At 41.5% G+C, this 27073-nt stretch overlaps 1 protein-coding gene across 7 annotated transcripts in view; it reads left to right on the forward strand.

Annotated features, from left to right (window-relative positions):
* Window positions 1-232: 232 nt before the first annotated feature.
* The window catches only part of FHIT (fragile histidine triad diadenosine triphosphatase), a 1100662-nt gene continuing 1073821 nt past the window's right edge, over window positions 233-27073 (forward strand). For 2 of the 7 annotated variants that reach the window (XM_030569086.1, XM_030569089.1), the window contains exons 1-2: window positions 239-494; window positions 5073-5251. The gene's annotated coding sequence lies outside the window, so the exon portion shown is untranslated. Of the gene's footprint in view, window positions 495-632; window positions 798-5072; window positions 5252-27073 lie in introns of those variants that run through there. The other 5 variants (XM_030569087.1, XM_030569091.1, XM_030569093.1 and 2 more) reach the window with 4 other exon arrangements.

Genomic DNA, 27073 nt, shown 5'->3' on the forward strand with positions numbered 1-27073 from the left:
GCATCAGGAGGGGATGCTGCCTGTGGTGCATTGGGGGACACTGCTGGAGTCTATGGCAGCATGCAGGGCTCCAGCCGGCTGTGTCACTGACACTGCCCTCTGAGCGGGGGGCGGCGCAGGGCTGCCCACGCTCCTGGGGCACAGCCCTGGGCTTTCACCGCCTGACGCGACTCCCGGAGGCCTCAGGCCCCCCGCAGGGGCTACATTGTGAGGAAGCACAAGGGTCGGGCACCAGGCACCCTACCCCATGATTACCGCCCTCTGAGCGCGCCCAGGGTCAGCAGTCGGCCCCCCAGGGAAGAGAGTGGGGCCGGGCCCCCACCCCTCAGAAGAAAGGGCGCCTTGCGCATGCGCGCTAACGGCTCCTGTCAGAGACACGGGCATCCGCGCCAACCTCAGGCCTTTCACTAAACCAGTCCCGGGTGCCTGACGTCAGGGCGCCGGCGCGTCCCGCTCCCATCTCGGCGTGACGCACGCGCAATAGCAGTCGGAGTGTAAGTCTCCATTTTGTTTCCCCCTCCCAGTCCTTACTCCTCGGCGGCCGGAGCGGCTCCGGGTGGGGGAGGGGAAGGAAGGAGTCGGGGACGCTCCGGTGCGGGCTGGGCGGGAGGCGCGGGAGGCGCGGGCCGGCGGCCACAAGGGCGGAGGTGCAGGGCGCGCGGCTTTGACGGTCTCCGCGGCTCTTGGCGCCCGCGGGGCGCTGTGTTGAGGGGGGAAAACCCCTGTCTCCCTGCCGTGCAGGGCTGGAGCAGGCGCTCGTGGGTGGGCACATTTCGGCCTTTTCAGTTCCCGTGCAGGTCTGTTAGAAGCTCAAATACCGTTCCCGCAAGGCGAGCCCGGCCCGTGGCAGTTAGCGAACCGTCCGCTTAAATCGGGAGTGGCCGTTTTTCAACGGCTTCAGCATCACACGGGGGCTTTCCCATCTCGCGTGAAAACGCCTGTGCGGGAGCCTGGCCCACTGAGGAGGGTTCATTGCCACAGCGACTGCGGACCTGTTGGTATTTCTGCGGCACCAAGGCGATTTTCTGTAGTGTCATCTGTGGGGGATCAAATTAAACAACAACAACAACAACAATCAATCATCCAATCCCTCAACCTAGGTGCAGGATTGAGAATCCAGCAGAATCTCTTCATCATGTTCTAGTCTCTTAAATTAAAATGTGGATGTAAAATAATAGCTCTTTACATCTTCAGAGTGCATTATAAACCTTAGCTGAGCAATCAGATTTGACATAGCTCCTTAAATATGAACTCTAAAGAATTTAATGGGAAAAAGTCTGTAGTGTGTGGACTTGAGTGACAGCTCGAAAATAGTGGTAGCAATAGTGTGTAGTTTTTTTTTAATGAGGTTATGTTTCTCTGGGGTACAAATTTAATTTCTGTCCTTTGTGAATTATTAACATCCCCATTAGGAAATTAATATCAAACTCATAAGAACTTAGATGGAAGAATCAGTTGGTAAAATCATTTTGGTCGTTTTGACCTTGATTTTATGATGGGATTAGTTTAAATAACAGTTCATGTTGTGTGTGTGTATATAACATTTTAAAGTCAGTTACTTGATGGAGAAAAGTCTTCGGTATAACTCTTGGGATAATTAGATCTAGCATGTAATATAATTAAAAATCTTAAATTGCAACATTCTTAACATGTATCTATAAAGTTCACTTGAAAGAATAATTGCACACAATGTGCTCTGCCTGTGGGCAGATTTCTTAGTAATTTATTTTCAAATAGCTGATGTCAGTGATTTAAATAAGACATTCCAGAATATTATTTCTCTGTGGTAGGATCTTGGCCACTTAATTTAAAATTGAATCATTGAAATGCCTAATAGAAAACTTGCATTAAGTATTTCACCCTTTTTTCCCTTGGGCAAGATGTCTATGTCCAACATTCCCCTCTAATGCATTTTAAGATATTCGGAAGTGGTTTAGATCTTCTTTGAATGACAGTTGAGCAGTATTCTGGTCTTTAAAAGTTACATTCTATGTGCTGAAAATTTTTTTCAGAAAGACTTGGGTTTTTTTCGTTTTTTTTCATTTGAATGGTATGTTTGGAGTTCTCATAAAAGCTGAATTTAGTTCACTTGTCAATTCTGCTACTTAGTGTGAAAGCTTTATTTGTTGCTTCTTTCAGCGGAGGTAGCTTTTTTTCCATGGGAAGATCGCAGCTAATGTTATTTAGACAGGTCTCTTCTTGGAATGTTGTTAGAGTCAGCCAACATTAGCTGTTGTTGTTTCAGTGTGTGGAAGTTTTGATGTGAAATTTAATTAAATCCCTTTACAAACTCTCCTTAAAACGTGTTTTATAATGCAGTTTTTTAATTGGTAGTTTTACATGGAGGTTGTTTTAAGTGGATGATTGTTGCAGTTGTAGGCAGAGTCTGTTCTTCAGATGTTTCTGTCTACTGTGTAAGTATAAAGGCTACAAGTTTGTGTCCTTACATCTGTGTAAGGATTTACGTGCATAACTCCCAATGCATTGAGCAAAGAACATGAATCTAAACGCATAGTGGAAGACAAGTAACTTGCTTTTGCTGTCCTTGGAAAACATGCTTCTAATCTCCACTGACTTTATTAATGCTCTAGTTAATATATTTTGCATGCTTAGGCCTGGGAGGGGATAGATCTAAGATACGCAGCTTCCGCTACGAGAATAGCATAGCTGAAGTTGACGTATCTTAGATCGAATGAAAATTACTTATTTTGCGTCCTCGCGGCACTGGATCGACGGCCGCAGCTCCCCCAATGATTTTGCTTCTGCCTCTCGCACCGCTGGAGTTCAGCAGTCGATGGGAGAGTGATCGGATCGATTTATCGCATCTACACTACACATGATAAATCGATCCCTGATAGATCGATCGCTACCCGCCGATCCAGTGGGTAGTGTAGACGTACCCATAGTGTTGAATTTGTTATTGAGGAAATGAAAAGTATACGTTGTAAGCATTTTAAATATTCAGCAAATAAATTGTTACTTTGAGTATTTTCCATTCATACATGTTCCTTTAATTCACTATACTGCACCAGGGAGCACTTAGTTGGAATTATGATGCATTTTGCTAAGTGAAAATCAGAAATCTAGAAGCTAGGGCTGGAAAAGACTACCTGGGTCATCTAGTATAACTTTTTGCGTAGGACAGGATTATCCTTCTGTCTTGTAAGTGATAACCTTGTATTTATATGAAAGGATTTCCCCCCCCCCCTTTTTTGCAGCTGTACTGTGTAGGAAATTCATATTCAGTTTGTCATCTGTCACCCAAATCCTTTTCTGTACACTCATTAAACAGATTTTTTTCTGAAGTTTGCAGTTGTGTGGTCATGTAAATTAAACTTGCACTTAAATTTGCCTGTTTCTTAAAAAACTCAAGTTTTGTAGCCATTTTATTCTCAACTTCTTGTATTACAGTAGCACCAATATGAGTCATGGGCTTGTGGCTCCTCCCTGAGGCTGGGAGAGGATCCTTTAGATGTGGGCAGGCTTGTGGGAACACCCCCCACCCCCTGGGGACCTCTATAGGTACAGTAACATCAAGGCCCCCAACTAGACTAGGGCCCTGCTGTGTTGGCACTGTGAACACATAGGATGGGATTCACAATGGTACTTAGGATGCTAAGGCCCCTTTTAGACACCATTGTGATCCACAAAAATCCCCGTTGGCTTCAGCCTAATTCTGTAGGCACATCTAGTTGCTTGGCACCTAAGGTTTTGCGATAAAAGTTCTCTGTGCCTGTGTTTCTGTCTCTGAGCATGTGCACTGCTGCTTCACTGGGTGCCTATCTCCTGCCTATGCCCCAGTGCAATTCACAAGCTAGTTTGACTGCCTAAGTTGTGTGAGGGACCTGATCCAGTAGGTATGCTTAGAGGTCACCTTACTCCACTCAAGACTGACAGGGTGTGAGAGAGTGAGGGAGATGGAGGAGATCCTCCTTATATCCTTTTGGCATAGTTAGGCCTGACATTCATTACACCTAGCACACAGTTTATGACAACAGTATCTGAAGGTGTCATATACAGACAGTTGGCATAGTTTCAGAATTTTTGTAGTCACTTTTACAACGTTTGTAACAGGATCGTGTATTTTCTATTTCACTTTTAATTTTCTAAATTCAAAGGGGAACTGTATCAAAAGCTACATTACAGTTTGTTATGTTTATCTTGTCTCGTTCTCTACCTTACTGATAACTCTGTCAAAGAAGGTGATCAAGTTTGCTTGGCATGATTTGTTTTTCATGGATCCTTGTTTATTGCTCAATGTGTACTCTTTTTAGTGTGAACATTAAATTATATAATATGAGCTTTCTTTAAAAAACCCACACAGCGCAAACTAGGTGTGGGTTTAGCTTATATTTTTGATGAGATCACAAATTATACTTGTTTTTGCACCATTTGCTACTGTTTTTACACATTGAAACATGATGTATCCTAAGGGTTTACTGGAGAATTGACTATCAATAATTTATTTTTTTGAATTTTCCTAAAGTTACATTATACATTATTTTTACTGTTACATAATTCCACAAACACAAAATAGAAAGATACAAATATATTGCATGATCGGGCTATTATGTTCAGCACTTACCCTATTAGGGATAATAAGTCTTTAATACCGAGCTGATTTGTCTATCAAGATTTGAAAGTTGCAAGTGATGCAAAAGCTGCTTATAGTGAACTTAGTTCTAGTGCAACTCTGTGTCATAGGTTGGCTGGCCCTTTAAAGGGAACTGGGCCTAGTTCCACCAGTGACATCTGCTTTCCAGGTGATACTGTGAGGATAGGGATCAGGAAGTAGCTAGAAGATTATCCGGTCCTCATAAAAGATAACAAATAGTTCAGGTGAGCTGGAGAGCTGCAAACAGTTTGAAACCTCTTTCAGGAGTTCTTGTGTCAAGGGAAAGAACCCACCCAGCTCATGTGTAATTTGCACATCAAAGGCAGGTTGAGTGTAATCCTGAAAGGAGCAGAAAGGCTCATGTAGCTGTTCCTGGTGGATAGGGTCTGTAGAGCAGCCCCAATCAGAGGGCTTGCAGAATGTAACCATGGAGTGAATAGATGGTCTTTTTTTGCAGGAGCCTCTGGGTTAAGTGAAAAAGGACAGCTTCTTTCATTGAAGAAATAAACAGAAGCCTTGAAGATAAGAGGACTGGAATGCTGTGGCTGGAGAGTATTCCCTGGTGCACAGGCTGTTGAATTAGTGCACTGGTTTACGCTCTGTTTATAGTGAAGTAGTGGAAGAGTTCCAAACTGAGTGAGTACATTGCAGTGGACTTCCAGTCCTCTTCATGTGAGCATAAACTCCACTTATAGTGATGTTCCACTCCATTAAAAGTGGATATCAGTGTACTAAAACTCTAGGAATGTAACATCAGATAACTTTTGACATAAAATTTCACTGGAATCTTCCTCTACTCAGCCAAAGAAGAGAGGTTGTTGTGATCCAATGAAAGGAGGAATCCCTGGTTCTTGGTCTAGTTTATAGCTGCTCTTAGTGTGTGTGTTGAAGAGTCGAGTCAGCTTTGCTGCTCCCTGCTTGTTGTGAAGGTATAGCCCCAATAGCTCCCTTTACAACTATTAGAAGTCTCCTGAAACTACATGAAGGTGAGGAGAGATCCTGCTGTCACTCCTTGGAGGAGATATTTTGCCCAGCAGACCCTTGCTTTTTTAGTGAAACTCTACTTACAGAGAGTATCAGAGGGTAGCCGTGTTAGTCTGGATCTGTAAAAGCAGCAAAGAATCCTGTGGCACCTCACATGCATCTGAGGAAGTGGGTATTCACCCACGAAAGCTCATGCTCCAAAACGTCTGTTAGTCTATAAGGTGCCACAGGATTCTTTGCTGCTTTTACTTACAGAGAAGTAGTGTTGGGAAAAGTGGGGAACCCCTTTAACTATAAGATGATTTCATTGTATTTGGCCAAATATAGTACAAAAAGCTGACTTGCATAATGAATAGATACAATGGCTACCACTATTTTGGGTCTGTTCTTGCACCATTGAGAGTTTCATAATTGATTTCAGTGGGGGCATGATCAGGCCTGTTCTACAGTACAAGAAAGACCTGTTGTGGCTCTTCCCCTCTATTCCAACCTCCTTGCCAATGATTTTCCTTTCCTTCTGCCACCCATCCTGTTTCAAGTTTCCATATCATTTCCAGAGCAGAGTCCAAGGCAGGCAGGATGTTTAGCAGCTCTGGTTTAGACTAGATATCTATAACAAAAATTAAATCTGAAGGAAAGAAGTGTAACCACTTAGTATTAAGTCATGAAAAAAAGGGAGAAAAAGTCTTGAATCTAAAAGTGGGCATAAATACACCTGAATAAATAGTAACAGATGCTTCACTAGCCCTCATTCTGCTATTCCAGCGGGACCTCCTCCACCAGTGATTTACAGCTCGTAAACATTCTCTTTGTAGTTGTATACACCGAAAAGCAATTACCAATGAGAAATATATAAACTTAGCATGAAGTAGTGTGCCCAAAACAGCACTTGCTTTCGTATAAGTGGCAGCAGCTATGGGAAGGTATGTTTGGATGCCACTGCATTTTTCAGGGATGCATCAAATCACCAGTCTCCTGGAGAAACAGGAGAGAGAAATATACATAATTTTATTTTGCTAAATAGAATAACTAATGTAAATCACAAGGTGAATCTTGAGTTTCTAATCCTGTGACTCCCCAACAGCTTCAGGCTAGGTTATTTGCTGTCATGAAACCAAAACATAGACTATTGCATTCAAAGGTTACTTGGGGCACCTCACGTCCTATCTTCTAACAGACTGACCTTCGAAAAATGCTAGTGCTGAAAGTTAAGTACAAGCTTAACTGTTTTGCTGGATTAAAATCTAAATTAATGTAAATGATAATTCTCAGCTGATTTTTGCTTAGGCTGAAAACTGACTGAAGAACAGTAAAGGCACTTTAAAAATGTTAAATTGCTTGCAAGGGATAAATTTAGACTTTCAGTTTGCAATACAATGATTAGACGTTAGTGTTCTTTTACTATAAATCATAAGATAATTCCCTGTATTTGGACTGATTTGGAAACATGACTGGAATAATTTACAAAAAAAATTAAAATGGTCACTCAGATTTCAAGTGTGGCCAGAGTTCATCTTGTTGCTTATCCTCCCAAACATTTATTCCTTCTGCTGCTGCTTGAGTCTTGTCGCCCTCTGCCCCCTAATGTCTTGGTTTCAAATGCACAGTTTTTTAGATACTTAATCCATATTATCTGGTATCCAGTGGATCCATCACATATCTAATTAATATACAGTAGCAAAGCAACTAACTCCCTGTGTAAGGGAACTGTGAAATCACACAGGGAAATGTATGTTTCTTTTTATTTCTTGTTCTGGGACATCTAATGATTTCAGGCTCTAAGTTTCTTTTTAGTGCATGTTTCATTATTAAATATTTAAGACTTGTATGGCTGTAATAAATGCTATTTAAGAATGGCAAATATTCTTCATTACACAGACATTTTCAAGTTACTCAGTGGAAGAGATAGTAAAAAGTAAATTCAGAGGGTTGGTGTTTGAACACATCTCTAGTCAATAGGGAACTAGCAAGCAGTATAATCAACATTGTCGGACTTCGCTGTGGTAAAGCCTGTAGTGATTGGGTGCATCTGCACAAAATATGCTTGTAAGCACAGTCTAGTATAAATCACCATGAAAGCTCTCACCTATGTGAAAGTTTATGTTGACTATTGGATTGCTTTTTATTTATTTATCTGTTGACTGCTGTTGCATCTAGGTCATCAGCTAATATTTTTGGTTCAGTTATAAAAAGATAGTACTAACTAATATTTCCATGTGGAATTTATGTTTTGCTTAGTGAGAGTCCTGTGTAGCTAGGAATCTGATAGTTCAGTACGTTATTCTATTTTTCTCAGTACTGAACTAGCACAATGTAGTGTCGTTGGCAATTGTATTTTTAAACAATTGAGCTGTATATTGTGGGATGGTGGGTAAAAAATGAGTTTGAAGTTTTATAGTGAAAGTCAGCATTATCTCTGCATGTAGTAGATAAGATGCCAACTGCTAGATTTAAAATAAGGAACATACTTCATATTGGATGTTCAGGTGTTCAGACAGGAGTAGTACATAAAAGCTGATTAAGGGGTTCTGTGTTAGCTTGGTACTTTGCACTTTTTTGTCCAAAGTTAGTCATTTTAGTACTTTTTCACTTCATAGGAATGGATGAGTTTATTTGGATAAGATTTTAATTTTTTTTCAATGTTAGAGGTATAGATAGATTTAAAAAAAAAGAATAGATAGAAAAAAGGGTTGGCTCCATATGCCATGTTTTTATTTACCTCTGAAATTTTCATATTTTTTCCAACTTAAAATTGGTAGATTTTTTTTGGTAACAACCATAAATGCATGAAAAGAAGCAGTCTACAATCGTATGCTTAAATAAATCTCCTGTGTAAGTTGACTATTCAGATCATAAAGCCAACCTTAAATAAATAAGATACGTAGTACTCAGTAGCAGTCCATTATATCAGTTGAGTGTAGTCTGTTATAAGGCCTAGAGTCTGAGATTCTACTGTGTGTTTTGGGATTGCATGACCAGGATATCAGTAGCAGTCAAAACATAAGCCATTTCTAGCATTGTATTTTTCCCTTCCAAATATTTTCCACAGTATAATACTTCATGAAACATACACTGGAAAACTTTGGGGCAGCCAGCGACCTCAACAATGTCTTATAGACACTGAACACAATTACAAGTTGAACAAATGTACTGTGGGGGAGGGGAGGATTTCTCTGCTGTTTGAGCAACAGAAGAAGCCATTTAACTGGCATTAGCAGAAGGGGCTTTATGCTTTCAGTAAGCCAGGAACTTGAGGACTGTATCTCTTTTACTCTCACTCAGAGTACATTACAATATTTCCTGTACACTGGTTCTATGTCCCCTTTAGGGTTCAAAGCTACTAACATCTTTATAAAAGTCCAAAATAATGCATCTGGCTCCTTTATAGGAGGCATAACAAATACTCACGCTCTCAATTGGGAAATAAAATGTTGTTATCAAAATGTTATATGAATAATCAATTTATTGAGAGGTCTCTTATGAAGTACTTGAGGTATGCTTGACCATGAAATAAGAATGTGCATATATCTAAACCAAACATTTAAATATGTGAGTAAATTGTAATTAGTGGCTGTAAATTGTCTCTTAATGAAAGATATTGAACATTCCACATGGGCACAATTAAAGATTCACTGAATTTTATGAATATTTTTACCCTGATTGTTTATATATTTTATTAATCTTTTTTACTGATAGGCTTTGTAATTTATGCACAGAAATTTACCACATGTCATGAAATAAGGGTCATGGGCAGATCTGTGGTTGGTGTAAATTGACAGTGGGTGTATGACAACTTATACCATCTGAGGTTTTGCCCCCATTTGGAAGAAGGTGAACTTGAATCATAACAGCCCTGAGAAATGATGGAGGAAAGCTGGTGGCATGGCCTTTGAAGGAACGTAAATTGCATCTACTCAACTGTTTTTCAGGTTAAGAGATCATTAGTTTTGATATAATGAAGTTTATATTTGTCTGCATTAAATGGGCATTAATGACACAGGAACAATATGATACTGATAGCTAATGTGAAATCCCTGCTTTTGACCATAGTTTTAAAGTGATTTCATGATAGTTACAGCAGGGAACTAATAACAGTTAGGGTTGTCCCAGTATTGGAATTCCCCTCCTCAACTGCAAAGCTGTTGCATATGGGCAGTGTAACAGGGTGTAGCAGGGCCCCCCTTGGTCCTGCCTCTGCTGTGCTCCAAAAATCACTGAGACCATCTGGCTCAGCAGTCACCACCCTGGTGCAGTTTATTTACACAATGCAAACCCACCCACCCCCAACACACATCACTGGGGGTTCCAGTCTTCTCTTTCTTGTACCCAGGAGGGGAGAACTACCCCTCTTCTTCAACTCTCTGGCTTCTCCCCCTCCCATTTGCTTCCTTCCTCTGAGCCTGTATATAACCCTAGGCTAATCAAGCTGGCAGTTGCTTCGCTTCTGCCTATCAGGCCCAGGTTCTCTAGTCAGCTCCAGTTCACTTCCCTTAATTGGAGCTTGAGTGACAGAGGGCTGGCTCGGCAGGTCCTGGTCAGCATCCAGTCACAGGCAACAATGATTACTTGCTCTCTAAAGCAGATTTCTACAAGTGTAATAATTGTTGATGGCATGTGTGCATTTTCCTGTGGCGGTACTATCAAAGGCTTGTGTCTGCTCCAAATGGGCTGAGCATTGCTGCTTTCCCTTATGTCCAGTGTGTGTGTATACATATAAAATATTGTATATAACTAAATATTACTGATAAATGTGCATTATAGAAAATACATATTAAAGAACTCTAAACCTTGCAGTAGCTTTGAGGCACTTCAGACCCCTGTACACATCTATCAGTCTGGTTGTGTCTTACTTCAGAACTGACTTTTTATAAAGTCTGTTACTACAAATGTACATTAGAAACATTTAGATTGCTATTAAGAACCTAGAAACTTCTTACTCCACATTTTCTTTAATTAATAGTTTGTAAGAAGTATAATGTTTGTGACATACAGTTATGTATATATCTTTTTGCACACAAATTAGTTAACTTTGCATTCTTTCAAGTCACCTCCTTTGGGAATTAGTGTTACTTGTTGAATGCAATAAAACGTGGTTAATTGCCAATCTTTACTTGTAAAAGTTACAGGAGATTTGTCAAGGTTTTTTCCCCACTTTGAACTTTAGAGTGCAGATGTGGAGACCTGCATGAACACTTCTAAGCTTAATTACTGGCTTAGATCTGGTACGCTGCCACCAGCCAGAAATTCAGTGTCTGGCCCACTCCCTTTCACCATCCCCAACTTTTCCATCCCTGGGCTGCCTTGAGAGGCTTCACCAATTCCCTGATGAACACAGTTTTAAACTCCTTGGATCTTAAAACAAGGAGGAATCAACCATCCTCCCTCCACCAATCCCTGGTGAGTTCAGACCCAGTCCCCTTGGATCTTAAAACAAGGAAAATCAATCAGATTCTTAAAAAGAAAGCTTTTAATTAAAGAAAAAAAGGTAAAAATTATCTCTGTAAAATCAGGATGGAAAATGCTTTACAGGGTACTCAGATTCTTATAGACCAGAGACATCCACCCCCCCACCTTAGACTCAAAGTTACAGCAACCAGAGGTAAAAATCCTTCCAGAAAAAAAGAAACATTCACAAGTTGAGAAAACAAACATAAGACTAATCTGCCTTGCCTGGCTATTACTTACAATTTTGAAACATGAAAGACTGATTCAGAAAGTTTTGGAGAGCCTGGATGTACATCTGGTCCCTCTTAGTCCCAAGAGCGAACAACCCCCAAAACAAAAAGCACAAACAAAGACTTCCCTCCACCAAGATTTGAAAGTATCTTGTCGCGCTATTGGTCCTTCAGTCAGGTGTCAGCCGGGTGTACTGAGCTTCTTGACCCTTTACAGGTAAAAGAGACATTAACCCTTAACTATCTGTTTATGACAAGATTAAAAAGAAAAAAGCAGTTTCAACTATTAACCAGGCCTGGCCTGGATTTCTTTGATCTAAATTGTCTGATAGATCAAATTGAAAAGGTAAATCTTCAGGGGCAAGGGGAGGGGGAAGAACTACTGTTGCCTGAACATAGTTTTCATTGAAAGTTCCGTTCAACACAGTACTGCAGCTCATTTTTTTTAAATCATCTGAGACAACTTTTTATATAAATATTTTTTAGTGATCTGGATAACTGAATTAATTTTTTTTCTGGAATATGGTAAGTATTTCATAGCCTGGAGTCATAGTAAAAGAGAACTAAATTAGTAAGCAGTAAACTTCTTGTAATGCAAAAATACATACAGGGAGAAATTCTAATTTTAAATGAGAGGAGTACTTCAACATCATGCTGATGTATTAAAATGTGATAAGGATTCAGAAATAATTTAAATTGATCATTAAAATGCAATAAATCTTAAATAGATATTTACAACCTTATTTTAACCACTTACATGCTAACTTCAGGATCACATTTAAAGGTGTATTCAAGATGCATACTTAAATCCCATTCCTATACGTGCTAAATGACTTCCACTCTCATTGCAGCATTTGGGAGTTGAGGGTGTTCAGCTCCAGTAGCAGACATTCTGCACTTTACAGGATCAGACTCTCAGCTGAAGGAAAAATAGTCTTCCTCATGCAATGTGAAAGCTAAGAGTTTGATCCTGAAGTCCTTACTCAAATAAAACTCCCACTGACAACATTCTGCCAAATAAGAACTAGAGATTAGAGCACTTTTCCACCAGAGAGCACAAAGGCTATTAGGAAATTTTACAGTTAAGATCACTTAACTCTGTGAATTTCTTATTTTTTTAGAAGAGATTCTAAAACACAAATAACTGATAAGTATTTCTAATTTTAGCCTTTGAAAATGTTAGCTTTTAATTTATTTTAAGTATGCAGTAACACTTTTTTAATTATCAGAGGGGTAGCTGTGGTAGTCTGGATCTGTAAAAAGTGACAGAGTCCTGTGGCACTTTCTAGACTAACAGACGTATTGGTGCATAAGCTTTTGTGGGTGAATACCCACTTCGTCAGATGTCTGGCATTCACCCACAAAAGCTTATGCGCCAAAACGTCTGTTAGTCTAGAAGGTGCCAAAGGACACTCTGTCATTTTTTAAATTATTGCCTTTTTATGAGGTGGCTTCTGGCTGTATCCTGTGATTTTTTTTTTCTTTGTGGTCAGGGAGGTAGATGACTGTTAACGTTCTTATCTTTCATACCGTCGGAAACTTTAAAGGCTGGATATAAAGTAGTTTGTGAAGGACCTGAAGCACACAAACAAATGGGCTTCAAATTCTCTAGTATTGGAATTTTCTTGCTAAAATTAGGAGGTATTTTGTTTGCGGCTTAAGTGATGGGCTTCCATTTGTACATATTAGTTCAAAGGGGGACTTGATTGCACAGTAGATTGTTAACGGGATAAAGAAATAGTATGTTTTTACTTTGAGTAATGTCCCTCTGGGTGCTTCACTTTAGGTATGATTGCACCCCTGCGCTGCTGATTAGAGAACTTTGGTAGCAGTGTCATTTTGGCCTACACATGTGCTGTCCCTCCCCCCTCCCTCCCCAGTCTGTCTCAAGGCTCTCTAGTGTGAGGGTGAACCCCTCTCACTTCCTTCTCAACCACCCTGGCTAGAGACAGAGCTATTAGCAGTCTGTTCATTGTATCGTTAACCTTGTTGTTCAAACTTAATTAGTTACTAATCTTTTCGTTGTTAGTTTTAGAGTTTCCATTGATTTTTTTTCTCTTAAAAAACCTTTGTTTACTTCTTCCTCTTTGTCTGGGAACTAGCCCAGTGCAAGGTATTTCCAGTTCACCAGGGTTTAAGAGGTGCTTCTCCTGTAAAGAGGCCATCCCTGTAATGCACAGACATTCATATTGTGTCTATTATGTTTGGGAAAACCACATTCCCCAAAGGTGTGTTTTTTGTCAACAGCTGAAGCCATGGTCTCGAAAGGATATAGAGCTGAGGCTTAAACTCCTAATGGAAGCAGCTCTCCAACCGCCTTCAGACCCATACCAAGATTCCCCCAGATGATGGGAGTCTTCACCACAGCCCTCTACATCTAAAGGCGGTAAAGCTAAGAAGACAGCCATGAGCAACTCACATAAGGCTTCAAAAAAGAGAGTGGTGAGTCCCCAGAGCAAGCCCTGAACCAGCTGACTCCAAAACTGTCCAAATGTGGTACCCAGAGTTCGCATGGTACTGTTCCAATGGAAAATATTGATATGCCTAAAGACCCAAAGCAACGGTACCAACTGAGAGAGAGAAGGACAGAGACCATCCTTGGGGAAGGCTCCCTCAGTATGGGCAACAGCTTTAGTACCATCAGTGATATGCCAAACAGCTTTGTAGCTTTTAGCCTGGCCTACGTCGCCGACCCCATTGGTACTGTTGGTACTGTTGGTCCAGCACCAGCAGCCCCCACTGGTATGGATCTCCACAGCACCACAGGAGACCTCGTGTTATCTGAGGTACCTGAGTCTCCTTTACTTGGTAGCAGAGTTTACTCTGAGCTTGAGATTCTACATCATGCACCTCCATTTTTCAGTGGAGAGTTGGACAGCAAGCAGGAAGAGGTTGTCTCCCATTGCTCCTTCCACACACTTTAAAGTCCCCGTTACCAGTCTGGGCCTCCACAGCTGTACGGTCCATCTGGCCTTCAACCACCCTGGTATGGACAACCACGGTGCTAGCCACCGGGATCCTTCCTGCCATCCTAGTGACTCTACTGGGACCTGTGGGAGGTGTATAGACATTTTTCCTCCAGAACATCTAGCGTGGCCTACTATGAACCAATGAAGCGCCCTTCCTCATATCCTTCATATCCTGAGCCTCCGAACCTCCTGCAGAGGTGAGGGAGGAACAGGAGGATGACCTTGAGGAAGAGGTCACACCACAAACCAACATCTTGTCTTCATTACCAGATGAGGCAGTGATGCCCCCTCCATCTCTAGTAGACAATTTTAAGCTCTTTCAAGACTTAGCAAAGTGGGTGGCAGACACTCTACAATGACCTCTAGAGAAGGTAAAAAAGTCACAACATAAGCTGTTGGACATTTTGCATTCCTCTTCCTCATCCAAAGTAGCCCTCCCCATCATCGAGGCTCTCTTTGATCCAGCCACGCTTATATGGCAGACCCCTGTATTGGTCCCACCAACTTGTAAACAGATCGATAAGAAAGGCGAAAGATTTATACAAGCTGAAGAGAAACCCGAGTACATTCTAGCCAAGGATACAGAATTTCTTTTTTCCCATCCACCTCCTAATTTGATCATTGTGGATGTGGTGAACTCCAGAGGTCGCAACATCAGGTGAAGTCCATCCCTTATGATAGGGATTGAAAACACCTTGACCTATTTGGGAGAAAGGCTTATTCATCTGCCACACTACAATTCTGTACTGTGAATTACTGGGCCCTAACAGCAAAATATGACTTCTTCAATTACTCCAAACTCAATTTGTTTATTGATCAACTTCCAGAATCACATACAGATCAGTTTAGGGCCATTCTCCATCAACGGCAACTAGTGGCCAAGATGACACTTCAGTCAGCACTCAATGCAACCGTTACAGCAGTGCAATCCATCTCCACCACTGTTGTGATGCGGCAGGCCTCTTGGCTACATTTATCTGGCTTCCCCAAGGAAGTACAAGCAACTGTAGAGGACCTTCTTTTTGAATGCACCAAGTTGTTTGCGAAGAAGATGGGATACTTCTCTCAAAGACTCTTTAGTCATTAGGGATTTACACACCTGGACAGAAGAGAAAATACAGTTTTCAGTCTTCACTTAAATATCATACGGCATACTACCCAATTCCGTGCTTCTATGAGCCTCACAGGAAAAAGTCCAGGTTCTCAAAGCACAAGCCTTTTGACACATGGCTTTCTTCTTCCCAACCATCCACTTCAAAGTACCAGTTTTGACCAATTGGTCGGGGCGCCAAGAGATCATGCCCTTCAATGACCATCTGATGCTAACCAATCCTTCACATTCCTGTGGATGCCTCCTTGCTCTGTTCTGCAGCAAATAGGAATGGATAACATCTGACAAATGGGTTTAGAAATCATCTGCAATAGGTATTCAATTCATTTCACGTCCCTCCCACCCTCAATACCCTTCCCTGTCTCTTTAGGGATCCTCTCACAAGAGTCTGTTGGGACAAGAGATGGATCATCTCCTTGGTGTAGGAGCCATAGAATCAGTACCTAAGCACTTGTGAGGCAAAGGTTTTACTCTTGTTACTTGATATCCCCCCAAAAGGGGAAGTTGGGGACCCATACTAGACCTCAGAACACTCAACAAGTTTGTCAAGGCTCAAAAATTCAAGATGGTCATTCTAGCAGCAATTATTCCAGTTTTGGAATAGGGAGATTAGTTCTTGGCCCTTGCCCTCCAGGATGTTTATTTCCATATTTCAATCTTACCATCCCACAGACAGTTCCTCAGATTTACCCTAGGACAGGACCACTATCAGTACTGAGTAATCCTCTTTGGGTTATCATCAGCTCCCAAAGTAGTCTCCAAGGTCCTTTCTATAGTAGCGGCTCATCTGTTACCCTAAAATTTAGACATCAATTATGTTACTTACAAATTTGCATAGGGCTCTTAGCACTGTGAGCACAAGCCTGCCAGTTATGTTAGTCTATGTTAGATAGCTCTTCTAATTTATCAAAAAAGTTACAAGGTTGAGGCCCACCTGAAAGGAATTGCCAGGGTGTCACCAGGGGGCTTGTCTCTGACCTGCAGAGGCTTCCCCAGAGCAAGCTAGTCTTGCTAACCCATGAAAGGACATGGATACAGCCTTCCCCTCCAGGCTTGACACACACACAAGCAGAAATTCTTCGAAAACAAAATAATTATTTATTTGACTGAAATAATAAAGAGTTTAATAAAGGAAGAAAAGATACATAGGATTTAATACAACACAATATAATTATATTTAGGAATTATACAGTAAAGTGGTAAAGAAACAAACTGCATAAAATACCTAACATACATTGAAACTACTGTAGTCTCTGTAACATGCATATAAAGATCCCTCAGACATAAAGGCTTTTAATCTTAGTGTTACAATCTAACCCTGTACTTAATATAGTGTAGTATAAGCGGCCTTTACATACACCAGAGGTGGGCAAACTGCGGCCTGTGGGCCACATCTGGCCTGCGGGACCATCCTGCCTGGCCCCCAAGGTCCTGGCCTGGGAGGCTAGCTCTGGCCCCTCCCTCACTGTTCCCCCTTCCCCGCAACCTCAGCTCGCTCACTGACCCCATCTCTGTGCTGCGTGGTGGCAGCGGAGGTGGCACCGGTGCTCCAGGCAGTGCGGTAAGGGAACAGGGAGCAGCAGGGGGTTGGATAGAGAGCAGGGGAGTTCGGGATGGTGGTTGGGGGGTGGGGGTGTGGATAGGGGTTGGGGTGGTTGGGGGGACGGGGTTGAATGGGGGCAGGGGTCTGGGGGGGCAGTCAGGAAGGAGGGTGGTTGGATGGGGTGGCAGGGGGCAGTAGGGACAGGGAGAAGGGGTGTGTGGATGGGGCAGGGGTCCCGGGGGGGCTGTCAGGGAATGAGGGGATTGGATGGGGCAGGAGTCTGGGGGGGAGGGGCAGATAGGAGGTGGGGGCCGGCCCACGACCCCCTTCCCTAACCAGCTCTCCATACAATTTACAAGACCCGATGCGGCCCTCAGGCCAAAAAGTTTGCCCACCCCTGATACACACACATGAGGAACCATCATCATATCCACAAATTAAAAAGAGAGCTTTTAACAACACTAAACATTTAATGTCTAACATTTAATATTTAACATTTTGCGAACACTGGCTGAGCGGTCACAGGATGGGTAGGAGGGATCTCACTCAAGACACAGGCATACAGCTTTATTTTCAGATGGACCCATAGGCTTCTAAATAATAGGTAGAAAGATCAGATTTCCACTTGCACCCAAATTCCCTCTGTATCGTCTTATTGGCCTTCTGATCTGTCTATGGTTCAGGAAGGTGGTTTCCACAGCTGTGGTATTCCTGCTACTGCACATGTAGCAGCGGTTGCTGCTGGCAGGTGGCTGCTCTGAAGGCTGTTGCCAAGGCAATCTCAGAGTTCTGCTTCTACTCTCAGGAAAATTTTGTTTTAGCTGCTGCTTTCCTCCTCCTTTCCTTTCCAGACAGCATTTTCTTTCCTGTGTGCCTTGCTGCTTCTGTTCTTCCAGGAACCCCAAATGCACTACACACCACCGTCAAGCTGTCGGGCTTATATACTGGTTGCTCTCTGAAGGTCAGCTCATCTCAGCCAATCAGCTTCCAGATATTAGCATAGTTCTAGATCTTTCCTATTATATCATTCCTGTTTTTAGATAGCAGAGCTCCTCCCTCTAACTTGCTGGAACCTTCTGAAATTTTCCATTCTCTAAATTTAAACTACATGATCCTTGTCTCTGCTATCTTGATCCGCCATGTTGGTTTCTCTAGTTTTAAAGTATCATTAATTTCTACTTATTTAAAGCCTAAATCTTAGAACTAATTACTGTTTTATGCAAATCAAAGTGTCTTGATACTGTTACCACCTTAATTATGTGAATTTTATGCTGTTTTAAATCCCCTCCGAGGTTTTTTCCTGCAAGCCTCTATCAGGGTGCTGCAAAGCATCTCAGTACATCTAAAGCAAAATCTGTTATTATACACCTACACTTCAAGGGATTGTGATTTACCCCATGTGGATGACTGACTGAGAGCTTATTCCTTCGACAAAGACTTTTCCTTTCCATTGTAGATAGGTCTAAAGGCGCAGCAGTATCAGCCCAGAGACTCTGTAAGTGGGTCTTGAACTGTATCAAACACTGCTATGGTGTTTGGAATGTAGTACCTCCACCTGGAATCCATACACACTCCATGAGATTGGTTTCCTCTTTGATTGCCTTCTTCAAGGATGTCTCCACCCTGGAAATCTAGAGCAGCCATATGGGCATCTGTGCATACGTTTGCAGAACACTATGCCATCACTGGGACTCTGCTCCCTATGCTAGATGCAGCTTCACAGTATTGTCATCCATAATAGACTTGACTCTGAAGCTTCAGCCTCCCATTAGGGATGCTGCTCGGGAGTAATATACAGTGGAGAACTCATAAGTGTCTGGGGAGGGAAAGAGTGATAGTTCCCCATACTAGGAGTAAAGTGCTATCCCCCCTGAGCTGTTGTGGGTAGGCCCACATAATTTTGTGTGTTTTCAAGTTGAATTTTCTTCCTGAAATGATCATGTGCATGTTTGGTTTGGGAAGCTTTTCCCTTCAGGCTAAAATATTACAAGAGAACAAAATCCTCTCCTGTTTGTTTATTTTAAAAATCTCAATATTTTGTGTAGGGGGAGTCTGATCTGACATTATTAATCAGGGGTCATCATAGCACACAGATTATTTTTTGTTATTTATGAAAGCAAATTTTCATAGCATTTACATAGTTGATTCCAAAAGCTCTTTTGAAATGTTAGATCCCAATCTTGCAAACACACATATTTAAAATTAAGCACATGCATCAGTGCATTCAGGATTAGAGCAGAAGACTGTAAGTGCTTTGGGGCATGTCTTTTACTATCCGACAGTATAGTGACTAGCACAATGGGACACTTACCCATTTGTGGCCTCTTGACCCTACTATACTACAAATAGTATGTATTATTACAACTAATTGTGCCTTCACTAGACAAAAATTATAGGCCAATGAACTAATGGTAGTAATCTGCACTGTTGTGTTGGAGATCTTGCTTCAGTTACTGTCTGTCTTTTACTAAGGGGGGATATTATAGAGGTATATGTCTGTTACTAAGGGAGGTTATGATAGAGATATATAAAATCATGAATGGCGTGGCGAAAGTGAATAAGGAAAAGTTATTTACTTGTTCCCATAATATAAGAAGTAGGGGCCACCAAGTGAAATTATTGGGCAGCAGATTTAAAACAAATAAAAGGAAGTTCTTCACACAACGCGCATCAACCTGTGGAACTTCTTGCTTGAGGAAGTTGTGAAGGCTAGGACTATAACAGGGTTTAAAAGAGAACTAGATAAATCCATGGAGGTTAAGTCTATTAATGGCTATTAGCCAGGTTGGGTAAGGAATGATGTCCCTAGCCTCTGTTTGTCACAGTGTGGAGATGGATGGCAGGAGAGAGATCACTTGATCATTACCTGTTACATCATTTCACATGGCCTGCGTAGATCGAGTGGCCAAATTCTAACTTCAGATACACACACTCAGTAACCATTGATGTCAATAGAACATAAAAATGGCCATACTGGATCAGACCAATGGTTCATTTATCCCAGTGTCCTGTCTTCAGACAGTGGCTCATGGCAGATGGTTCAGAGGGAATGAACAGAACAGGGCAATTATCAAGTGGTCAGTCAGAGGCTAGGGATATCCAGAGCATGGAGTTGCATCGCTGACCATTTTTGGCTAATAGGGAGTGGCTATAGTTCAGTGGTTTAGCATTGGCCTGCTAAACCCAGGGTTCTGAGTTCAACCCTTGAGGGTGCCAATTAGGGTTCAGGGGCAAAAATCTGTCTGGGGCTTGGTCCTGCTTTGAGCAGGGGGGTGGACTAGATGACCTCCTGAGGTCTCTTCCAACTCTGTGATTCTATGATTCATAAATTTATCTAATTCTTTTTTGAACCCAGTCATAGTTTTGGCCTTCACAGCATCCACTGGCAACCAGTTCCACAGGTTGACTCTATGGTGTGTGAAGAAGTATGTCCTTTTGTATGTGTTAAACCCTGCTGTCTGTTGAGTCCGGTTCTTATGTCATGTGAAGGAGTAAATAATACTTCCTTATTCACTTTCTCCACACCATTCATAGAAGTTGCTAGTGGAGTACAGAGACACATCTACTTTCCTTCTATTGAACCTGTTTATAGAAATACCCTTTTACAGGTTTTCTTTGGTACCATCTTAAAGGCTTTCTTTGGTACCATCTTAAAGGCAAGAATGAATGAAGAAAGATTTTGTATTTTAAGATCAAATGTAGGACAGGTAAGGGTACAGTTTAGAAAATAAGGGCTTTCATCTATCTTCCTTTTATACTGTAATTGGCTGAATGTTTTGTAAAATCTCTTTATTTCATCCTGCTTCATGATTTAAATTGGGCCAAACTACAGTAGTTCTAAAAATAAAAATTACACACTATTGAAAATTGCTAGCCGAAGGAAACATACAATATATAAAATTGAATTTTGTGAGAAATATATAGCTACAACTTTATGTAGTTTAAATGATTACTTTTATGCTTTCCTCAAGGCTATTCTGAAGGGATAAGTGGTTCTGTAGAATTAATCTCTTATGTATTGTAGAGGCAAATAAGTTATAGGTTTAGAACCATTTAATCTAGAAATCATTTGAACTAATGTTCTGAGATTAAAGTGCATTATTTGACAAAAGAGTACTTTCAGTCAATCATAGGCCAAAAAATATCTAGAGGTTAGCCCAGTGCAGACACATGCATTCATACTGAGGCATCATTGCTTCAGCCACGTTCCTGTTTTTCATACAAGAATCCAGGTCACCCCCATTGAGTATTACCAGTGCTTTAAAGTTGCCATTGGTTAGTTAATTGTATTTTACCCTCTGCCCGTCTTGCTAACATTTTCAGGTATATTAGAGCCTCATTCTCACCATAGCTGAAAGGTCTTAAATAATGAAGGGAGCACACACTTTCTGAATCTCTCAGATGGAGATCTTGTCACTTTCCACATTATTTCCTTCCTTTTTATGTCTTGTTATGGAATATCAATAATACCAATAATGTGGGAATTTACTGTTTGCACTTTGCTTTGAAAAACAAGCACTAAGACATGTTGTCCAGATATAAAAGAAGTTTATTCTAGGTAATCAATTTTGTTTTGGCCTTTAATCTGAGTGGTTGAAAAGTTGTCTGCTGATGCTCATTGCCAGAGATAATGCTTAATTTTTGTGGAGTACCCCTCTGTCTTCCCAAACCTGAGGGTACATTCTTTCTATGGTAGTTGATTGCAGCTAAGATTAGCTCATACTTGCTTTTGAGCCTCTTTATTCTCACCTTTGCAACCAGCATTTTTACCGTTCAAAACTACTTGTAGGTGGTCTGATTGAGACATTGTGTTATTTCTTCTTAGCTCTGTAACTTGCAGACAGACAAACACAAACTGTAATGTCTAGTATTGCAACAGAAAGTCTAAATGTGGTTTCATTGTAGAATGAGCTGCTGACTACACTTTGCAGCTGTCCAGATACACACAGTTTTAATGTTAATCTTCTTGCTGCAAGGGAAAGAGAACAGCTTCCTCTGAGGCCAGTCTCTGCTCCGTTACTGAACTGACAGAAGTGAGCTTGTCAGTCATCACCTTCTCTCTGAAGCCCAATTGCATGACCTTTACCACATGCCTGGGGAGATGGAGAATTTGCTCTTGCACCCGGGACTCTGACCTCTGGACTGTCTCTGAAAATATTTCAAGATGCTTTTATTGTAGTGTTGTAGATTTTTTCTTAAACAGTTCTGCCATGCTTCTCTTTATGATATTTAAATTGTGGCTAGGCATTGGCTAAAACAGATTAACAGTGGACAAATCTGATTAAAATTATCTGCCATTTCAAAGTTTGGCTGCATTCAGTGAATTTGCTTTGAAATTATTTTATTCTGCATACATACAAATCATGAGCTCTCTAAAGGTCAGGAGAGGAGTTGTTTTTTGGAATTTAAAGAAGTAAGGTTTTCTTAACCCTTATTAGTTTCCCTTCCTACTAATGAAAATAACTTTTGTTTACTGGTTTGTTTTTCTCAGTGAAACTTCTCTGATGAAATTTATTTAAAACAGTGAGCTCTGAGCTGTACTAAAATTGCATTCATAGTGTCATGTTTTTATTTATTTTAAATTATATATAGTGGAAACACAAAGGAAGCAATGTTGGATTCACTTATTTTTGGGGATTATTTCCTACATATTGTAGATTTACATTTTTCTAGGTAAAATAGTTTATTTGGAAGGTGGACAATATTTAACTGGCTTGTATCATGTGTAGTTTAATAAGGTATAAAGAAAATAAATCCCTTAGAATTTGTAACAGTCATGTTCATCAACATTCAGGAGGAATAATAATCACAAAAGGATTCATGTATGAGTCACTGAAGCATGTCTAATTACAGTTTTCAGTAACAAAACTAATAACAATTGGCAAGAAACTGGGCCTCTATTACATACGTATTTCTGGAGATCTGGGGAGGAGGAGGAAGAAAACTGCATTTTTGTGTTTAAAAACAGTGACAGTCACATCAGGCTTTTTACAGTGCATAGACATTGTTCTGCCATTACAGAGCGGTAGAGATCACATTGGCATGGATTATTTTTTTAAATGATAAAAACAAGTCATAGAAATGAAGAGAGACTCTTAAGACAATAGGAATGGCTCCTTAGCTGAACATTAATACATTTTGTAAAGTTTACATTAACTTTGAGAACTGTTATCTATTGTTGAAACTAATCAGCCAGTTTTTCCTCTGTCATAGATCAAAACCATTTTGACATTACATCTTTTCCCTTGAGCTTTGTCTGATGGGAGATGAAATCTGAATGAGTCAGGATGTGAGACTGTACTAGCTGAATGTGCATAAAATAAAGAACTTATCGAAAGGTAATGTTTTTAATGCATGTTTTATGAGGCGGTTGAACATTTTTTGCAATGATGTCAAAATTAGATAATTATTCTGGCTTCTGTTTATAGGAAAGAGAATATTTAGTTTCACCTAAGGAACTACACACAGGCGCCGACTTTTCATTGTGCCGGGGGGTGCTCGACCCCTGGCTCTGCCCGAGGCCCTGCCCCCACTCCACCCCTTCCTGCAGTGCCACAACCCCATCCCGCCTCTTCCTGCCCCCCACTCCACCCCCACCCGCCTCTTCCTGCCCCCTCCCCTGAGTGCGTTACATCCTCGCTCCTCCCCTCACTCCTGTATGTGCAAAATGGCTGATTGCAGCAGGCGGGAGGCACGGGGAGGGAGGGGAAGACGCTGATTTGCGGGGCCCACTGGTGGGCAGGAGGGGGTTGGGAGAGGGGGAGCTGATGGGAGACTGATGGTGGGTGCTCAGCCCCCACCATTTTTCCCCATGGGTGCTCCACCCCTGGAGCACCCACAGAGTCAGCACCTATGGAACTGCAACTCTTTCTACGGTAAAAAATGGAGAAGCACAGAATGCAGGTATTTCTAGCTGGAGCATTAAACCTGCTTGCCAGAGCTGTAAATAAAAGATCATCGCAAGAGTAGTTGGTTGGAGAGCCTGCGGTGAAGCCCAGCCCTCTTCCACATTTGCTTCTGGGACTTCTGCCAAGGTGCTGACTATGCATCACGTCTCCATCTTTCATATTGGTTGGTGGTTATTCTGAAGCTTCACCTCACCCACTAGCTAGGAGCCTTCTTTTTGCCATCCCTTCTCAATGGAGAAGGTCTCTGCTACTCCACCCTTCCCTCTGCTTTAGTTGCTTGGGCCCTTTTATCCCATAGTGCCTCCCTTGTGTTGCTGTTCATTGCTTTCCTATGCAACAGTAGCAGTATGAAACTGATGTGAATCACACAGGTTTTAGAACAGTAGGAGTGAAACTGAGTTGGGTCTTTTAAAATATACAGTGCTGTTGTTTGGCAAAGTTATCAGCAGGGACACTAGAGCTGTCTTTCTGCAGGCTCAGAAAGATAACACTTGATTGACTAAGATTCAGTTCATGCTTGCAAGTTTCTTTTTAATCCATAATGGAGAAGGGTTGGATTTTTTTAAAATTATTACTTACATTTTGGGCTTGATCCTGCTTCTGTTGACACCAGTGGCAAAACCCTATTTGGAGTAGAAGTCAACCTACAGTTTGAGTTTGGTAGACATTAATTTAACAGGAACATAGTTACCTATTATTTCACAGTACATCCAGTCCTATGTCTTTTTCACTATGCACCACACAGGCTTGCACACAGCTCAAGTCTTTTGAATACTCAGATTTAGAAGGAGCTGGTTAGTGTCTTATAGAATGGTGGAGCCAAGAGAAATACTACACTGTTTTAGAAAATAACTTGACTAGTCACTTAATAAACATATTGTATAATATATATGCATATGCAGAGGGAGAGTACAGACAGGAATAGAGTAGTACATCTTTAATAAAGAAGGAAACAGAACACTTGTCTTATTCTCAACATTCTGTATTGATATGGAGGAAATGAGAAAAAATATAAATAACAATGTTACCTTATAATCTAAGAGCGCAACAGCACTGCTTCTACACAGTCCAGTAGATTGAGTGTCTGGTGCATCTGATTGTCCCTAAATTCCACACACACAGCACTGTCATTTTACCCCAACAGTGTTTCCCATTTCTGGGAAGTGATGGCATTAAAAATATAAGAACGGCCATACTGGGTCACACCAAAGGTTCATCTAGCCCAGTATCCTGTCTTCCAACAGTGGCCAATGCTAGGTGTTTCAGAGGGAAAGAACAAAACAGTAATCCATCTTCTGTCACCCATTCCCAGCTTCTGGCAGTTAGAGGCTAGGAACACCGTCCCTGCCAATCCTGGCTAATGGCTGTTGATGGTCCTATCCTCCATGAATTTATTTCTTTTTTTGAACCCTGTTCTAGTCTTGGTCTTCACAACATCCTCTGGCAAAGAGTTTCACAGCTTGGCTGTGTACTGTGTGAAGAAATAGTTACTTTTGTTTGTTTTAAACCTGCTGCCTATTAATTTCATTTGATGACCCCTAGTTCTTGTGTTATGAGAAGGGTTAAATAACACCTCCTTATTTACTTTTTCCACAGCCGTCATGATTTTATAAACCTCTATCAAATCCCCCATTTGTTATCTCTTTTCCAAGCTGAAAAGTCCCAGTCTTATTTCTCTATCCTCATATGAAAGCTGTTCCATATCCTAATAGTTTTTGTTGCCCTTTCTGGTACCTTTTCCAATTTCACTATATCTTTTTTGAGATGGGGCGACCAGATCTGCATGCAGTATTCAAGATGTGGGAGTACTATGGATTTATATAGAAGCAATATGATATTTCCTGTCTTTTTAGTCCTTTCCTAATTATTACCAACGTTCTGTGATTCTAAGATCTCTTTCTTGAGTGCTAACATGTAATTTAGACCTCATCATTTTGTATGTATAGTTGGGATTATTGAATTTCATCCTCCATTTTGTTGCCCAGTCACCCAGTTTTGTGAGATACCATTATAAGTCTTTGCAGTCTGCTTTGGACTTAACTATCTTGAGTAATTTTGTGTCGTCTGCAAACTTGGCCACCTCACTGTTTACACCTTTTCCCATATAATTTATGAATATTTTGAACAGTACTGGTCCAAGTATAGACCTGTGAGGGACACCACTACTTAACTCTTTTCATTCTGAAAATTGGCCATTTATTCCCTATCTTCTAATCAGTTATTGATCCATGAGAAAATCTTCCCTCTTAGCCCATGCCAGCTTACTTTGCTTAAGACCCTTTGGTGAGTGACTTTGAAAAAAGCTTTCTGAAAAGCTAAGTACACTATATCCACTGGATCACTCTTGTCCATATGTTTGTTGATCTCCTCATAGAATTCTAGTAGATTGTGAGACATGATTTCCCTTTACAAAAAAACATGTTGACTCTTCCCCAACAAATCATGTTCATCTATATGTCTGATAATTCTGTTCTTTACTATAGTTTCATCCAGTTTGCCTGCTACTGAACAGAGCCGCCCAGAGGATTCAGGAGGCCTGGTGTCTTCGGTGGCGGGGGCCCCCTCCGCTGAATTGCCGCCGAAGACCTGGCACTTCGGCGGCAGGTTCCAGAGCGGAAGGACCACCCGCCACCAAATTGCCGCCGAAGACCCGCCCCGGGACCCACTGCCAAAGTGCCAAAAGGACCCCCTGCCATGGCTTTTCAGGGCACTTTGGCGGCGGGTCCTGGAGTGAAAGGATCCCCTGCCGCTGAATTGCCGACGATGACCCAGAGCGGAAGACACTCCGGGGGCCTGGGCTCCGCAAGAGTTTGCTGGGGCCCCCAGAGCAAGTGAAGGACCCCATTCCAAGGGCCCCGAAAAACTCTTGTGGGCGCCCCTGTGGGGCCTGGGGCAAATTGCCCCTCTTGCCCCATCCCCCCCCGGCAGCCCTGGTACTGAAGTTAGGCTTACTGGCCTGTAGTTGCTAGATTGCTTCTGGAGCCTCTCTTAAAAAATTATGTCATATTAGCTATCCTCCAGTCATCTGGTACGGAAGTACCACAGTTCGTAGTCCTGCAATTTCCATATTTGAGTTCCTTCAGAACTCGGGTGAATACCATCTGGTCCTGGTGATTTACTACTGTTTAGTTTATCAGTTTGTTCCAGACCTGCTCTACTGACAGCTCAGCCTGGGACAGTTCTTCGGATTTGTCACCTGAAAAGAATGGCTCAGGTTTGGGAATCTTCCTCACATCCTCAGCCATGAAGACCAAAGCAAAGAATTCAT

The sequence above is a fragment of the Gopherus evgoodei genome, chromosome 7 (assembly GCF_007399415.2).
Source record: "Gopherus evgoodei ecotype Sinaloan lineage chromosome 7, rGopEvg1_v1.p, whole genome shotgun sequence".
NCBI lineage: Eukaryota > Metazoa > Chordata > Testudines > Testudinidae > Gopherus > Gopherus evgoodei.